This window comes from Pinus tabuliformis, chromosome 8 (assembly GCF_031772625.1).
Source record: "Pinus tabuliformis cultivar Carrire ecotype Pingquan chromosome 8, CPIR1, whole genome shotgun sequence".
NCBI lineage: Eukaryota > Viridiplantae > Streptophyta > Pinopsida > Pinales > Pinaceae > Pinus > Pinus tabuliformis.
Genome location: NC_142294.1, coordinates 290171860 through 290191498, shown reverse-complemented (window position 1 = coordinate 290191498; position 19639 = coordinate 290171860).

Sequence of the window (19639 nt, the reverse complement as noted above, 5' to 3'; positions counted from 1 at the left end):
TGCCCATTCCTGCTTCTTATGGGAAGTGACAAGGGAGGAAATCCCATTTGTCATGGGATAAGGATAAGACTTTTTTTGAAGTAGTGTCAAGGCACTAGTTGTCATTAGATGGGGCACTTAGAGAAGTGAAATCCCTCCTAGTTGTTACGCAATGAAAATTTTATCCTTAAATTGTCGGGGTTTAGCCAGTTTGCCCAAAAACTGGATTTAAAACATATTTTTATGATTGAAATTTCAGATGTCATTTTTCTTCAAGAGACCTTAAGGTCCAGATTGGATGTGGTTCACTCACTAGAATCAATGATGCCCTCTTGGATTTTTGTTGCTTGTGATGCTTGTGGGTATTCAAGGGGACCTCTTGTTTTGGTGTGGGATGGTCAAAAAATTCGCTCCCAAAATGTGTGGAGTTTTCATTCGGGTTTGGGGATGGAGGTATTTTCTGCGGAATTAAAATGCTCCTTTACCTTCATTAATATATATGGGCCAATTGAGAATCGGGTCAATTTTTGGGACTCATTTTTTGGGGGTTTCCTTCTTTCTTCATAACATCTTCTACTGGGGGGTGATTTAAATTTCTCAATGGGTGACTCAAAATCTTGGGGTGCTTGTGCGAGGCAAGATGGTCTTTTGGATTTTTTTTCTCACAAACTTTTTTCATGAGACCTGGTGGATTTGGTCGTTGTCAAATTGAAGCCTACTTGGTCCAATCAGAGGGTGGGTTTGGACTATGTTGTGAAATGTATTGATCGTTTCCTGATACATGATCATACCATACATGTTTTCCCCCTCATTCATCAATGGATTAACTCAGAGGCTTTATCATATCACTATCTGATATTTCTGGAGATTAAAGGGACAGGAAAAAACCTGCTAGTCCTTTCAAGATGAATGCTCACTGGTTAGATACTACTTCTTTTCATGATTTGGTGAGGAAAAATTGGTAGCCTTATGGGAGCAATTTGGGCATCTCTGTTGTAGGTCACTTTGCACAAAATATAAACCTATTAAAGAAACTCATTAATGATTGGGCCAAGATAAAAGGACTCAAGCAGTTTGAGGATTTATTGGCAGTTGAGAAGGAAATTGAGGCCTTCTCCAATTTCAGATAGGAAGGCTTTTACACATAGGATCGTTGGGATCATTTTCAATCCCTCATCTCTATATGTAAGGAGCTTCTAAGTCTTTTGAAGGAGAATTGGGGACTCAAAAATAGGGCCATTTGGTTGACATCGAGGATGAAAACACAAAAAAAAAAATCATGCATATGCATAAGGTATAAGAAAACATAGTACTATTTAGGAGATGCAAGGGGAGGGAGGCAGGGTGATATCGTCTTTTGAAGGTTTGACAACGTTGGGTGTTCAACAGTGCCAGAGCATTGTTAAGAAGGCTCTTGGGATTAATATTGCAGAGATAGTCAGGGTGGCTCCTCTCTTTCCTCGTTTTGTACGGGAGGAAGAAAATGAGTTTTTGATGGAAAAGGTCATTGAATATGAATCAAAATCAATTCTCACAATTTTTCAAAGAGATAAAAGCTTAGGCCCTGATGGGTGGGTTGTGGAATTTAACTCGTATTTTTATGATTTCATGGGCTCGAATCTGATTAAGGTGATCAATGAATTGAGGTGGGAAGGATCAATTTTACCATCATTTAACTCTACATTCATAGGGTTTATTCCCAAAGTGGATCCACCTCTTTCTTTTGAGAACTTTTGGCCAATCTCATTATGCAAATGTGTATATAAAGTGATTTAGAAGGTAGTGGTTGGCTAGTTAAGGCCCATATTATCCAGGGTGGTATATCAAGATCAATTTGGTTTCTTGTAAGGTCGACAAATAAACGAGGGCATTGGTGTTGCTCAAGGGGGCCTTCACAATATTAAACTTAAGAATATTAAGGGGGCAATCTTCAAAATCGATCTTTCAAAAGCTTATGATAGATTGGACTGGTCCTTTATTCGTTTGTTGCTTACTTAGGTGGGCTTTGATTTCCATTTTATTAATTGGACCATGGGATGTATAACATTGGTCTCTTTCTCTATTCTGATAAATGGTGCGACCTCACCTTTTTTCATGCTCAGTAGGGAGTAAGTCAAGGTTGTCCCTTATCCCCACTTTGTTCATACTTGTCGTTGAGAACCTAAGCTTACTGATCAAAGATGTTGTTAGACATAAAACATTTCATGGTATTGATATTTCCTAGGTTGTGGCCATTAATCATCTTCTATTTATGGATGGCATTTTAATTTTATGTAATGGTTCTGGGGGTGATTGATAAATTAAGAGAGCTTTTGGTGATTTTTGGCACTGCAACACGTATGCAGGTAAATGTTAGAAAATCTATTGTGGTTGTTCATAATATTGGGGAAGTCAAAATTGATCATATTCAAGGGGTTTTCCCATATGAAATCTCACATTTGGAATCTAGACTCAAATACTTAGGATTTTTTTAAAAGCTGAATATATATTTAAAAGAAGACTGACATTGACTTCTAGGCAAGCTAGAAAAGAAGTTAAAGGTTTGGAGTTTTCGATGACTCTCTAAAGTCAGGTATCCAATTTTAATTAAGTCAATGTTGGGGGCTATTCCAGTTTATTGGATGTCTTTAGCGTGGATTCCTCGTGGTACATAGAAAAAGATGCAACAGATATGCTTCCGGTTTCTATGTGTTGGAACAAAGCCTACAATATGTAATTACATGGGTTAGTTGGCACATATTAGCGGTCCCAAAGATTCTTGGGGGTTGGGGACTAAAGAACATTTTTCTTCTTTCACAAGCCCTCACAGAAAAAAGTGTCTGGAGGTTAATATAATCTCAGAATCTATGGACTCATGTGGTTATTTGTAAATATGTTGCGCCTCTATTTGTGGAAGATTGGATTCGTCTTCCGGATAAGTCGCGTCAAAACATCTCAGTGATTTAGATGGAAATACTTCACTCTTTTGATTTCGTGGCATCTGTTCTGGTTTGGCGCATTGGGGATGGGATGTGTTTTCACATTGGGTTTGATCTGTGGTCCGGGTGCATCTAGGATCATGTTCTATCTATCCCTCTTATGACATATCTATGGGCGATGGGTATTACCCGATTGGCACATGTTGTTGCTCCAAAGTGGACTAACATATGACGTCAAGGATGGAAAGACTCTTAGGATCTTTTCTTTCCTCTCTTCCTTCAGGATGAATGCCATCAATATATTGGGGCATTATCTACGCAACATGGGACATTATCTACGACACATGTCTAACTCTATGGGATTGAGGATGATTTAGTGTGGTCTTTTCCTCCACATGGTAGTTATACCCCAAAATTTGGATATTCTTGCTGAGTACGACCTCCATGCCACAATACTTAGAATGGTGGTACGGTATTCTATGGAAAACTAGATGCCCGATAAAATAAAAGTTGTTGGTATGGTCTATTATGGAGGGGAAAGTACCAACATGGGAGGTATTACAATTACTCTTGAGCCCAGGAGGTGCTCTCTATGCATGCTTGAGGGAGAAACCAATGATCACCTTTTTATCATTTCTCCTTTGCACGAAGGGTCTGAGATGCTTGCATCCTTTGTTTGGGGAAATTTATTCATTGGGATGTGCCCATCTTTTCATAGTCTTGGAAAATATGGGTGGATTTTCATCGCCTAAAAGGTTTGCGGTCACTGCTTGTTATTCTCTTCTTGGGTATATGGATTGTCTAAATAATTCCATCTTCAAGGGGGTTTTGACCCCTTTGGCACGGGTCATTGCTGAGGGGTTGTAAATTCTGAACCATTTTGCAAAATATGTGGTTGTGGTTCCTTCTAGGAAAGTGGTTGTTCTTGTCCTGGATCATTCATGTCCTTGGGGTTTTTTCAATGGGGCATCTCAAGGAGAGGACCCAGTTTGTGGTGGGGGTTTTGTATTATTCTTAAATGCTTGACATTACTATCATGTTCAGATGGGTTTAGGTCAGGGCTCAAATAATTTGGTGTGAGATACATGTGTGCCAAGCTATGGTTTCTTTTTTTGTTGATCGTGGGGTTTCACATTTGCAATGTTTTGGGGATTTTATGCTTGTGGTGAATTGGTTAAACAAGGGAAATATATGCAGAAATTTTCTTCTTGTTGATATCGTTCCAAACACTCTTCATATCATTTCTCACTTTACCTCCTTCACTTGCGCAAATGTTTACAAAGACAAAAACTTGATCGTTGATTGCCTTTCTAAAGAAGGCATCCTCATGGATCAAGGTCTCTGGACGGTGAAGGAATTCATCAGTTTGGAGTAGTTACACTATCAATTGCGACCCTATGTTGGGGAGCCTTTATCTTAGCTCTTTTTTCTATCTATATTATAATCCTATATGATGCTCTAGGATCCTTTTTGTCTGCAGTGATTGTTCTATATTTCCATTTTGTCAACAATTTACTTTTTACTCCTTTTTGTGTGTGTTACTGGTTAGTACATGTTGGTATTGGAACTGGATACATCTCATAGTATCATGGTTTATTTTTGAGGTTTTGTTGGTATATATATGAACATTTTTTGAGGGGCTTAAAGCCTCAATAGAATGCATGGTACTTATTTGGTGCATATACAAAATGTATTTTCCTTATTTATATAATGAAGATACAAGTACCTTTTCTATGAAAAAAATATAATTTGTTTTGTTTAAAGAGTGTTTAATGGATACAATACCTCTCAATGTTTAATTATTGTTTAAATAAATATTTTCCATCAACTACTTAATCACAGATTCTATATAAATGATTAAGATTTCAACCTATAACATATACATATAAACAATAATTAAACATTATAAAACAATTAATATTTGTAATATGCCTCCACATATTTGGTTAATCATTAAGTATTTGAGTGTTTAATTATACATAGGAGGAGACATAATGTTTTTAATTGTTTTACATTAAGGATATTCTAGTCAATTCATTTGCAAGTTTAATGTAGTCGAGGATATACAGTACTCTAAGGTCAAAACCTTAGAGTACAAATTAGTTTGTTGCTTGTGTAAATTATTTGGTGTTTAGGGTTAGCATAGTTGGTATTTTTTTTCATGTCCATCAGGGTTTCTAGCTGTGGGACTCTTCCTAGTCAGTTGCGACCCCTTTGAGAAGCGAGGGGGTTGAGATTCTTGACGTGGATTCAACCCTTGCTCGCATGGCTATAAAATTTGGGATAATGTTCTTGTTACTTCTCGTTAGCCACCAAGAAGTTCGAGATGTTGACATAGTGCCAGAGCGACACACTTTCATTTCAAAAACATCAACAACATCATAAAATAATAACCTTGAAGAAGAAGTCTTTCTTGTTTCGAGCTAGCCTCTAGGGATTGATTTTATGACTAGCCCTAAAATTATTAGTTCAAGAAGCACATTCAAAAATAAGGCTGAAAGTCTGTTGTGGAGAAAGGAGTTCTAGTTCAATATCACAATTTGCAAAAAGAACAAAGATCTATTTGTGATTTTTGAAAGAAGGCAAAATCCCTAAACCTCTGTCCATCTACATAAGGCCCAAAGAAGTCTCAAAAATTAGATAGGCTAAGAAAGTTGGAAGGTCAATATTATCTGAGGATAGGCTTCAGTTTGAAATGCCTCAGAAGTCTGAAATACCTCAGAGGCTGAATATGGTTGCAAAAGGTCGAATATGACCACAAGTGGCCAAATAAAGTTTGAATGCCTCAGAATCTTTAGTGGCCGAGAAGTCTCAGATGCAAAAGCTAGCAAGGTCATATAACTAAAGTAAAAATATTGTACCTCTATATTAAAGCCTTTGAATCATACCACATTAAAATCTCTATGCGAGTTGAGTCATTTTCAGAATTAAAGAGGCCAATTCACTTAAATTTCTTGAGGATCTGAGCTAGTGTCACTTTGGAGGAAGCACACAAAAGAAGTCTGAAAATATATTTGTCTCAAGATAAGCCAACAAAGTCATCTTTTGTGCATATGGTCTACTTTTGATCCTTGAGTTGTGGAAGGGAATGTGCATAAAAGAAGGACTAATGTCTTAGTTTGAATTGTTTCATGGACCTAATTCTCCTTTATTATATGTTATGGCTACTAGGACCAATATAATATACAATGCATATCATCTAATCTGAAGGACTATTGTTTCATGCCTTGTTTCCAGGAAAAGCACATTGATTCACTGGAAAGCACATTACAATGATAAGTTTTTCTAAGGCGAGTATGAGGACTGAGAAGTTAGACATGTAAAGAGATAAGAAAAGCTATAAGTCTAAGATTTGATGCTTGAATGAAAGGCATGTATCATCAATTTACATTCAATGATTTTGAGATCAAGTTCCATTAACAACATTATTGAAGAATATTCCAATAATCACTTGTCAACATATCGGGTTGAAAGTTTGTAGTAAGAATTGTATCAAAGTTTTCTTTGGAACTATTGATCCCTAATTTAATAAAGTAGGCTAAATCTGAGTGTACCTTGAATATTGAAAATCCATTCTGAATTATTCACGGGACTGTAAGGAATCCTTGAAGAAATATTTAAGGTCTACTATGATGATTGAAGGAGTCCCTTCATCCACAATGAGATACAATTATTATTTTCAAGCATACAAAAATATTCATGATAATTCAAATGGAAACATCATTATCTGGGTGAGAAAAGGCTAGAATTAAATGTTGACCAGACCTGTGTTCTTCCTTGAAGATGTTGCATTATATTTCAGAAGGTGTTTAGAAGTAGGATGTTGAAACTACAAGCTTGTAAAATATTAACACCATTTGTTGTCATGGATCTTGTGGCCTTGGAAGATTCATTGCATATTTTGATGATAAGATATGACTTATATTGTAAATATGAAATATGGATGCCCAGTCCTAGAATCCATTCTTTTGATAGTAAAAAATCAAAATAAGGAAAAAGACCATTGTCATTAAGATACACACACACACACACACACACACATATACATATATATAGACACTTGAAGCAAGCACATAATGAAGAAAAGGTTGAGTCCTCCTTCAAGTTTGGAGACAAAAGTAGTTTCTAGAAAGATGAGTGATCTGCAAAACTTAATGTGTCCTCCTTTACATAGTCAAAATTGAAATAAGGAAAAAGATCATTGTCATTAACATACATGCACGCACGCGCGCACACACACACACTTGTTATATGGAATTTATACCTATGGATAAGTACATCTTCCCTAAGTGGGTAGTTACACTTAGAACAACAGAAGGAAAGTGGTTTAACCTTTTCCTACAATAGATAGATGAGATGAAGGAACCTACTTGTGATCTTTTGCTTCCTTTAATCTCCTTTGAATTGCTCCCGTCGCTCCCGCTCGAACTGAATTCACTCAATTGGTACCTGTCAATAGAAATAGAAGACGAAAATGATCAAAGCATATGATCTATCTACTATAAACAAATGGAATCGACAACATTTAAACATATATGCATCATAGATATGAACAATAATATGGGAAAATGAACAAACAACTTTATTGATTATAGAAGGAGGAGTTACACCCAATGCGGTTCGATCCCGTGTCACTCATCCATCTTAGTCCAAACCCTCATCACACTATGTTGTGGCCACAACTACCACCCTATTAAAACCTGCTCTGGTGGAAAATTTGAATGGGTCCCCTAGAAGTTTGATCTTTCATTTCTTCGAATGATAACTCTCCAAATGATCTGTTTTTATCCCAGGGATTTTAACTCTCTGCCAAGTCAAATATTAAACTCTTAACGGTTAAGACCTCCCTGAGTAAATCTCTGCGGCATGATTAATTTATAACCCAGTCTAGCCCTTCATCCATATCTTCCATCGGGACTTTTTCAATCCTCATAAACCTTCATGGTGCTCTATGCCTACACATATAACCAACCCCACTCTTTACTATGGTCATATGTGGACTCAACCCACAAAACCTTCTATCGCGCCTTTATTTCTATTATAACACTTTTGCAATAGAAACACTTTGCAAGAACTTTTGACTTACCCTTTCCACGCTTTTTCAGTCTTTATACATTTCTTGATGCCTGCCTTTATCGCTATCGCAATCTCTCAAGTTCCGCTATTACACTGCACCTTCCTCTTTTGCATCCGATGAGCAAGGACCCTCTGGACTTCAAATGAAATTAACCATGCCCATATCCTTTCAGGTCCGCCGTTACATCGCTTATCACAATCGCTTGTCTGCTCCTCCATCGCAAATCGCAATCAGCGGAACCCATGGCCCATACATGAGGCGTTCCGCAATATGGCAGACCCATCGAGATTATCAAGCGCAACACATATGATTTCGGGTCCGAAGTCCATCACAAATCGCAATCGACGGAATTCAAAGCTTATACATAAGGTGTGATGTGATACATCGGACCCGACAGGACTATTAAGCATAACATATATGACTTCAGGTTTGCTCCCCAATCGCAAATCGCAATCGGCGAAACCCAACGTTTATACATAAGGCACGATGCGATATGGTGGACCCGCCGGAATTATTAAATGCAACACATATATTTTCGGGTCTGGCCAATCACAAATTGCAATCGGCAAGACAAGGGGTGATGCTATATATGACTGCCCGCTACGATGTGCGATTGCAACTTAATCGCATCGCAACCTTGGCTGAACCAGGGGCTGATTCTTTCACACTTCTTCCTTTTGATTTTATAAAAGTTTTATTGAGAGCAAGATTTGTGTTTTTAGACATTTCTGTCATATTTTCATAAGCATAGCTGATGTTGATTATTTCTGCAGGCGAGGACCAAGAGAAGGCAAGCGAGGTCGAAGAGCGGATGCGTAAGCATCAAGAATGGCTCTAGGTAAAAGATGCATATGCAGGTGTACTCTATTTAAGATCTGGCCTTGGGCGTTCATGGTCAGGTTTCCATGCGTTACCTATGTATTCCGAAAATGATGTTGTCCCAGGTTTCATCATGAGGAGACGACACGCAATCATTTTCCTTTCCATTGGCATCCATTCATTCCCCCAGGAAATAAAACGCTCCAGCAAATGTGACCTCTACGTGTCAGTGGTTTCATCGACCGTTCTACGTCTGTATATTTTGATTTGTATATTGAAAAGGGGAGGAAGGTGGAAATTCAAGGGGAAGATAGAGGGTCAGTCTGTTTCTGCATAAATATTACCTCCAAAGATAGGAGGAGGACTTTCTTTTGGGCAGAACAACTTTTGATTTATTGTGCTAATAAAGAAGTATGTTTGGGTCAAGAAGGAGCCTTTTTTAGATTTATTTTCCTCTTCTTTCATGTGTTTAGGATCAGGGTGTTGTTGCTAGCATAAATGCAAATGTGTTTTGTTTTGTGCATATTGATAACAGATAGTTCGTGACTAGTCTTGGTTATTCAAATATGATTTGTTACCATGGTTAATTCATGAGCGGTTGCTGATTCGAAACCTTGTTAAACATCAATTGAAAGTTTTATTTGTATGGAAAGGAATGTGTATTCATGTATAAGTAATTAGATTGCAATTAAGATTTAATACAACCTTGTTCATCTATGAACCAATAATTGATTCATTTGGACTTGGAATCTATATATGATGTTTAATCTCTTTTGTTATGCTCCTGCAGGATAGATTAGAATAGTTAGGACTAGTATAAGTAGTTAGAATCAGTATAGATAGGATCTGATGCATATAGGTTAGTTGTTTATTTTGTTGATTTAATGGAAGTCTTCCTCCAGGAGCAATCTCTCAACACATATAACAGTTTACGGGGTCCTTAAAACCCGTCAGAACTAGCCATTCGAAACGAAAGCATATCTAATCAGGGTTTGCGATCAGGTTGGTTCCCCTTTGTTGGCACACGAAAATTCATCATGTCAACAAAATTGGCGCTAGAAGGAGGGCTTGAACCGCCGTCCATAGCTTTTCATGATTTCATCTATAAATGTCGCTCATGGATTCGAAAAGATTAATGTATGGATTGTAAAGGTAGAAAATATCATTCCGCTCATTTAGAAGAGCCTCATTTCGAAGAAGTAGAGATCCCTCTAAGTCCCGTGTTTGGGTCACCCAAAGAAGAGAGACTATGGGAGTATCCTGTCACTTAGGAACAACCAGTCAGAGTACTTACTCGGGCTTATGCTCGTTCCCTCTCTTAGCTCCCCATATTTCACTCTTTACCTCCAACAACTAAAAGAAAGCCAAGGGTATTTCCCATAAGCAAAGAGACATCTGCAGCCCCTTCTCTTGAAGATATTGTGCTAGAGTCCTTGCAAAGTATCGACACTCCTTGGGAAGAAATTCCTGAGGATTCCCCCTCTAAAGGTAATCCCTGGCTTGATTTGGAAAATCCTAACAAAGAACACCTCGAAGAAACCTTCAACCAGAACCTCCCTATCCATAATATGGCTAACGTTTCCCCCAGGTGGGAATCCACCTCTACCGCCCCCTCCAGGTGGGAATCCACTTCTACCGCCTCCTCCGGGTGGGAATCAACCCCCACCTCCTCCGGGAGCACTCCCTCCCTGGCTCACTCAAGATGCCGTAGTGGTACCTGGGTAGCAGCATGCCTTACCCAAGAATGCAGAAAGAGTATTGCCTAAATTTGACCCTGAGCGGGGAGACACTGCTGATAACCATATTCACTCTTTCTTCCTAGCCGTGCGCATGTTGGGGGTAGCCGATGAAGATGTAGTATGTCGCTTATTCCCTTTTACTTTGATTGGTGTGGCCTCCACATGGTACTTTATCTTGATAATAGGGTCGATCACCTCATGGGGTGCCTTTCAACAAGCCTTTTTAGACAAGTTTGGCGATGACAAAACACCTGCAGCCTTAGTTTTAGAACTATCTCATTTGAAAATGGAAACCAAAGAGAAGGTCAAGGATTTTAACATCCGGTTCAACACTTTGCTCAATAGAATCCCGGCTAACGCTAGAACTACTAATGAGGTGCTCATGGAATTCTACATCACTGCTCTCCCTGTCCCTACTACAATGTGGGTCAAGAGGAGTAATGCACAAACCTTACAGGGTGCTATCGATGAAGCAGTAAAAGTCGAGAATGAAATGATCAGTGTCACAACATGTCATCATACAACCGAAGAAAAGAAAGCCTCTCAGTCATCCAAGAAGAATAATGGGAGTGATAACAAAGTGGTTGAGATCAAAGAAAAGGATACCACAGATGTGGAAGGTTTGCATCGGATCATTAAGGAATTGATGAACACAATCATCGATATGAAAAGGAATTCTGGAGAAAGTACAAGTGGGAATGGAGGAGATTATAACAACATAAAACCCTTCAAACGTTTCTATCGTAAGAAGACAGAAGGTGGTCATGGTCAACTTGCGTTGCCTTCTCCATCCGATGAAGGGAATTTAAATATAGAAGAGCTGGTTCTTATTGGATCACTTCTTACCAAAGAAGAACCTATAGTAGAGCTGGAGCTAGAACAAGAAGTTGAGGAAGAGTACCAAGTAGAAGAGCCCTTGGACGAGGCATCTCAAGTCAATGTATTGTGGGATTTCTATACAAATGAGAACGAATATTATGAAGGAGATAGTACGACAGAAATCCACACTAATGAAATCCACACATGAAGTAAAGGGCCACTCGCGAGTGTGATGAAGCCTGTAGACCAAGCAAAGAAAGATGTTTTCCCTTTGAAGGCATCCGCTCCCAAAGTTCCTGTTGATAAAGGTAGACCTAGTGGTGATTCCAAGAGTACTCCAGTTGTGAACTGTCCATAGAAAGATAATACATCTCCAAATGCAACGAAGGCGACTCAAAATGGTAAACTCCCACCTTACTCTGTCCTACCCTGTTTATAACATTGATTATAACATTGTGGACGATCTTAAGAAATCTCGAGCTAATATCACATACTTCGATTTGTTAAAGTTAGCGCAGCAAAGAGATTTGATTTTGAAAGCTATGAATGAACGGAATTGCAAATCTCCCACCAATCCGAGTAGCCAAACCAAGAAGTTGGCATCCAGACCTGTTAGTACCCCCAGTACAGCCCAAACGCCATCAACCATGGAAGCCACTCTGTCAAAAATTAATCAAACGCCTCAAGATGTCAGTGCAGCCATGATAGGAAGGAAATCAAAATCCATTACTCCACCTTTCCTTATCACATTTGAAATCTTCAACGTGAAAGTATACAATTTCTTGTTAGATTCTGGTGCCTCGTCCACTGTTATGCCTTACACTATTGATAAAAGACTTCATGCAATGCTCGAGAAAACTGGAACTCGAATTATGCAACTGGACAGAACGAATGTGAAAGTAATTGGAGAATTGAAAGATGTGCTGATTCGGATGGCTGCCAAACCACAATACACACAAGTCATTGACATAGTGGTAGTCGACATACCCGAGGCATATCGAATGATTATTAGTAGAGACTGGTCAGCAAATTTGAATGGATATTTTTCAACTGATTGGTCCCATATCTTTTTGCCTCAGAAAGGAAAAGGTGATATGCTAAGAGTTGATCGAGAAAGATACATGAAGTATGTAGTGACAGAACTAAATGACCCCAATGAACCTGTAATGTTTACCAACTCTATCCTTGGGAATTATAGTTTCGACGTTTGTGCCACAGAAACTTGTTTTGGAGAATTCCATGCAGAGACAGTTGAAGAAACTGCAATAAACACACGGTTGGAAGCTCTCCCCCATAGTTCGACTGATGAGCTACCCTATAATATGGTAGATGATAGGGCCAATTTCGTAAAAGGTAGTTCATTTGATATAACATCAAATTCTATGTTTTGGACACTCTATTTTGATGGCTCTAACTGCCTAGAAGGTGTAGGTGCTGGGAGCATTCTCATTGACCCACAAGGGAACCAACATTTGATGGCCAACCAGTTGGAGTTCGCGTGCACCAACAACACGACAGAATACGAAGGCTTGCTATAGGGCTTGAAGAAAGCCATTGATATGAAGGTGAGAAATCTTAAAGTTTTTGGTGACTCACAAATGATTGTGGACTAGGTAAGGAAAAGGATACATTGCAATTCACCACACCTGGTAAGATACCAACATGAGGTATGGAGCTTAATTGACAGTTTTGATTCTTTTAATATCATACACATACCTCGATGGCAAAACCAAAATGCCGATCTGATGGCTGGTATGGCTACAAAACTTTTTCCTAATCTTAGATTAAACAAGAATAAATATTATGTTGAATTGATTTTCAGACCATCCGTACCTGATAACATCTCAAATTGGCAGGTATTCGAAGGTGATGAGAAAATCCTTGAGTTCCTGCATTGCGAGAAGACATTAAAAAATGCACTCACTGATGAAAAAGAGCATGACAGGCTGATGAATGAGAGTGAAGATGAGGTAATATGTTTTATTAAGAAATTTACTATTAGTATGTTTGGCATCCCTGACGCTCTCATATTTGATAATGCTTCTTATTTTTCATCACTAAAATTGACTGAATTTGCTATTGAAAAATCAATTCACATAAGATATGCATCAAACTATTACCCCCAGGGAAATGGAGTTGCAGAGTCCTCAAATAAAAACCTCATTCTCATAATCCGTAAATATGTCGCCGACAACAGGAGGAATTGGCACAACGCTCTAACAAATTCCCTTTGGGCCAATAGGGTCACCCCAAAAGTAGCACTAGGAAACTCCCCATACTTCCTCATCTATGGACAGGAAGCCATCTTGCCTCCTAACGTTACCCTTCCCTCTTTACAGCTCTCCCAAGCTTCAATAGGAACCTCTTCAGCCTTACTTCAAAAAAGGATCAACCAACTAGTGAGGTTGGAGGAATTGAGAGATAAGGCCAGAAATAAATTTAGAAATCACCAAATGATTGTGTAGAGATGGTTTGATTGCCATCCGGTAGGAGATAAAGATTTCCAAGTAGGAGAGCTATTCTTGAAATGGGACAAGTTGAGTGAGCCAAAAGGTAAGCACACGAAATTCCAACACTTATGGTTGGGCCCGTTCCAAGTTGAGGAAAAAATTGGTCAAGGAACTTACAGATTGAAAACTTTATAGGGAGAAACTGAAAAACTCCCTGTTAATGGCCAACATCTTAAGAGATACTTCCAGTAGCCACCACATGGTGGTTACCTCCTGAGTAGGTTAGGATTCATTTTATTTTTCTGTTAGCTTAGTTACATTTTCATCCTGTCTGTTCTTGTTTTACACAAAGTTTATCTTCCTTCTGTTTTGAATTTCAGTCCTTTTCAGTCAATTGATTTTGGTCTTTCAAGTCTCGTTTTCACCTTTTATAACCCTCTTTTGATTGCCCTCATTCACTACCTTCAGCTTTTTGCTTCCCTCATTAACCTGCTGATGAGTCTACAGATCCTAAATTCATTATTACCTTGCAAATCAAGCGAGCCTTCGATGAGCCTATGAGAACTTGCAAAATCAGCGGTGAAATTCGAGTCAAAGCCACTCATTGGCACATGTTGGGAACTAGGAAGGCTCTGTTGATAACCTGGATACCAAAAGCATGTAGGGACATCTTTATAAAACAAAAAATGTGTAACTACGGATTGGATTGGCATGGCGGAACGCTGCATTTTCAAAATCCCACCTAGACCTAGCCTATACTTGCCTATGAGGTTTGCAGTTATTCTCCATTGGTTCCATCCACCACACTAAAATTTCCAATATCTGTCATCTACAAGCCAACCTCCTTTCATGGGCTAAGCTCACTGTCATTTATCCTATGGCAAATCCAATTGTGCTCTAGTCCTTGTGCCTAAAACTGGAAGGACTTATTTTAAAAAAAAAATGAAAGGTCGAGTCCTTGTGCCAATATGGAAGGACAAGTTGTTTGGGAAGCCGGTTGGGGTAGGGATTGTTGATGGGCTCAGAGTACCGATTGACACAGCAAGCCCAACCTTGCTTAAGTGGTTTAAAAATATGGCTTGATCCATGATTGCGCCCCATTCGATCATATGAAAGTATAGCACTAAAATTTCTTACATAAAGTGTAGATAAACATATCTACATGAAGTTTGATGAGAGATAAAGAGCTGAGGTACACACCTAAATAGGTATCGACAGACCGGTGATGGCCCCGAAAGGATTTTGAAAGTAGAAAATAGGTAGAGGAAGGTCAATAAATCCCATAATACGACCATTGGAGAATGCCTGTCAAAAATGACCCTATCAGTAAGTAGAAGCTAGTTGTCTTTATCCCACCTAAAGCAATTAATGCTGAAGTGGAACCCATGCATGTCCGTCTATATAGTTTACATTTCAAATTTATCTTAACACCCTAATGTCCTACGAATCAAAAGTTTATTTGGTAACAAATATAACTGGTTTGCCAAGCGGTTAGCCATTTGTTGTGGCCACAACCACCACCCTATTAAAACCTTCTCTGGTGGAAAATTTGAATGGGTCCCTTAGAAGTTTGATCTTTCATTTCTCCAAATGATCTATTTTTATCCCAGGGATTTTAACTCTCTACCGAGTCAAATCTTCAACTCTTAATGGTTAAGACCTCCCTGAATAAATCTCTGCGCCATAATTCATTTATAACCCAGTCTAGCCCTTCATTCATATCTTCCATCAGGACTTTTTCAATCCTCATAAACCTTCATGGTGCTCTATGCCTACACATATAACCAACCCCACTCTTTACTATGGTCGTATGTGGACTCAACCCACAAAACCTTCTATCGCGCCTTTATTTCTATTATAACACTTTTGTAATAGAAACACTTTGCAAGCACATTTGACTTACCCTTTCCATGCTTTTTCGGTCTTTATACATTTCTCGATGCCTACCTTTATTGCTATCGTAATCTCTCAAGTTTCGCGGTTATACTGCACCTTCCTCTTTTGCATCCAATAAGCGAGGACCTTCCAAACTTCAAATGCAATTAACCATGGCCATATCCTTTTGGGTCCGTCGTTACATCGCTTGTCGCAATCGCTTGTCTGCTCCTCCATTGCAAATCGCAATCGGCGGAACCCATGGCCCATACATGAGGCGTTCCGTGATATGGCGGACCCGCCGAGATTATCAAGCGCAGCACATATGATTTCGGGTTCGAAATCCATCGCAAATCGCAATCACTGGAATTCAAAGCTTATACATAAGGCGTGATGCGATACAACGGACCCGACAAGACCATTAAGCATAACATATATGATTTTGGGTCTGCTCCCCAATCGCAAATTGCAATTAGCGAAACCCAACGTTTATACATAAGGCGCGATGCAATATGGTGGACCAGCTAGAATTACTAAACGCAACACATATATTTTCGGGTCCGGCCAATGGCAAATCGCAATCAGCGGGATGAGGGGTGATGTTGTATATGATTGCTTGCTGTGATGTTCGATTGCGACTTGATCTCATCGCAACCTTGGCTGAACCAGGGGCCGATTCTTTCACACTTCTTCCTTTTGATTTTATAACAGTTTTATTGAGAGCAAGATTTGTGTTTTTAGGCATTTCTGTCATATTTTCATAAGCATAGCTGATGTTGATTATTTCTACAGGCAAGGACCAAGAGAAGGCAAGCGAGGTTGAAGAGCGGATGTGTAAGCATCAAGAATGGCTTCAGGTAAAAGATGCATATGCAGGTGTACTCTATTTACGATCTGGCCTTGGGCGTTCATGGTCAGGTTTCCATGCGCTACCTATGTATTCCGAAAATGATGCTGTCCCAGGTTTCATCATGAGGAGACGACACACAGTCATTTTCCTTTCCATCGGCATCCATTCATTCCCTGTAGGAAATAGAACGCTCCAGCAAATGTGACCTCTACGTGTCAGCGGTTTCACCGACCGTTCTACGTCTGTATATTTTGATTTGTATATTGAAAAGGGGAGGAAGGTGGAAAGTCGAGGGGAAGATGGAGGGTCAGTCTGTTTCTGCATAAATATTACCTCCATAGATAGGAGGAGGAATTTTTTTTGGGCAGAATAGCTTTTGATTTATTGTGCTAATAAAGAAGACTGTTTGGGTCAAGAAGGAGCTTTTTTTAGATTTATTTCCTCTTCTTTCATGTGTTTAGAATGAGGGTGTTGTTGCTAGCATAAATATAAATGTGTTTTGTTTTGTGCATATTGATAATAGCCAGTTCGTGACTAGTCTTGGTTATTCAAATATGATTTGTTACCATGGTTAATTCATGAGTGATTGCTGATTCGAAACATTGTTAAACATCAGTTGAAAGTTTTATTTGTATGGAAAGGAATGTGTATTCCTGTATAAGTAATTAGATTGCAATTAAGATTTAATACAACCTTGTTCATCTATGAACCAATACTTGATTCATTTGGAATTGGAATCTATATATGATGTTTAATCTCCTTTGTTATGCTCCTGCAGGATATATTAGAATAGTTAGGACTAGTATAAGTAGTTAGAATCAATATAGATAGGATCTGATGCATATAGGTTAGCTATTTCTTTTGTTGATTTAATGGAAGTCTTCCTCCGGGAGCAATCTATCAACACCTATAACAATTTACGAAGTCCTTTAAAACCCGTCAGAACTAGCCATTCCAAACGAAAGCAGATCTAATCGGGGTTTGCGATCGGGTTGGTTCCCCTTTTTTGGCACACAAAAATTTGCCATGTAAACACACTAATAGCACACCAATCCAACAACATAATATTACTTGACAATGAATTCAAGTCTCAAACCAACAATATTTCTCTACAATCTTCAAATTCCAGCCTTTGATCACTATGATGAGTGGTCAATTTATAGGGAAATGCAGGTGGTTTTGTCATAAATTGGGCATTGAATGGTTTTCCAAAATTGGAGTTAGTTTCCATGGAGAAAGGGATGAGAGGATAGAGGGATAATTGATCCATATCCTATCCAAATTCGACATCATAGGATGAGATAAGAGCTGGGCATCCTTCTAGAATGCTCTAGAATCAAGGAATATTCCCAGAATCCTATGTCAATTTTGCTCATTCTCACCCAGCGCAGGTCAAAGTGGGCCTAAGTGCACTGCAATGTAGGCCTGAATGGGCCTACCTGCTCTACAGTGCAGTTACCCCTGACCAAGGTTACGCTGGTGTCCCAAGGAGGCATTTCAGTAGGGTTTCAAGCTAGGAAACTTTCATGGATGAAAGCATTCAATTTGATGAGTTGTCTAGGGCATGCATCAACTGAAGTAGGGTTTGATGAGCCCTAATTTACTGATCTGATCATAGGGAGTGATGTGCCCAAATAGACTTGTAACAGCTACCCCCTAAAGCATGATGTCGAAAATGATAATTTTGAGTGATATGCTTTATGATGTGATGAAGAGGATCTGAAGCGTACGGTGACCTACATCGATTACAATGCATAATATCATGATATATTTGAATTTTTCATGAATTGCTGAGGGAAGGCATACCCATACTCAACATATAAACTTTTCATTACATGTACATAAATCAAATAGTCGTCTACAGATATAGACCCATGATAGGATGACCATCTGTGTAAATCCATCGTACAGATGATTTAGTACTCTCTTGAAATCGCAGCCCGGATGGATGAAACTAGATCCGGGGTCTTCTATCTCGTCCAATCATTCGCTCAAGTATGAGTCTAACCATGTGAAAATGTGATCTGAAGTTGAACATGGGAAGACACCGTCTGATTACCAGCCAATGATGTAAGCTGTTAACAGACGCGAGAGAAATCACCAATAATGATAATGATTCTCAAGGTACTATAATACATTCTGCATGGTGTGAATATATGTTTTGATGTCGAACACCATACAAAGTCTTTCGGTCGAAGGCCTGTGATGTCAACCTGTCGCCGGAAGCGAGAAACTTGCCATTGATGTATGCAAGCCTCAAGGTATTGGAAGGGTGTTTCTAAGTCAATTTCCTAGATAATGTGCTGATGTCGACAAGAAGCAACTCATCGCAGGAGGGCCTTGATGTGCCCCCCATCAATGACACAAAATGAGTGTAATGATTTTGAAGACAGAATGTGAGTGACGACACAATGTTCAGGAATGGCGGTCATGAAAATGAAGGTTTATGAGTATTGCAAAGGATAAAGTTTACCGAATGACTTCTCTTGAACATGTCGACGACACTAAATGAATTTGCAGCATTGACCCAAAACCAAAGTGATGGATTGTGTGATAGACCATAGGTATGATAACCATCAAGAAGATAACCCAACCCAAATAGTCACAGAGACAAAGTGAAAGTGTCATGTTCAAGAGCGACTTGCTACCATAAAGTGATTTATCCCTCTTCCCATTTTCCCCAGTCATTGCTAACCAATACCTCTTTATTTTTTAAAAAGCTTGAGGAGGATAACATATGCTTGTAGTATACTTCCACCCTTCAGGTGAATCCATCGCTATGTGATGTTTTAACGAGTCTAGTGAAGGTGAAACTCAGTCTTGTCACGATGGACAAGTTTGTTGCTATTTGATGTTCTAACGAGTTTAACAATAATGAGAACTCGATCCTTTTCATGTTTAGAAAGTTTGAAATGGGACAAAAAGAAAACTCCACAAGTTCTTTTTCGTAAATTTGTCTCTCAAGTCCGAAAAAGCGTAAAATAATACAAGAGAGGACCTATTGACCATGTTCGATCAACATATTCCTTTTTCATAAGTAATCTATCTCAGTTGTAAGCAGAACTTCGGCGAAAATCACATGAGGAAAGACCTTTGTCGACGCGTTTCGAACC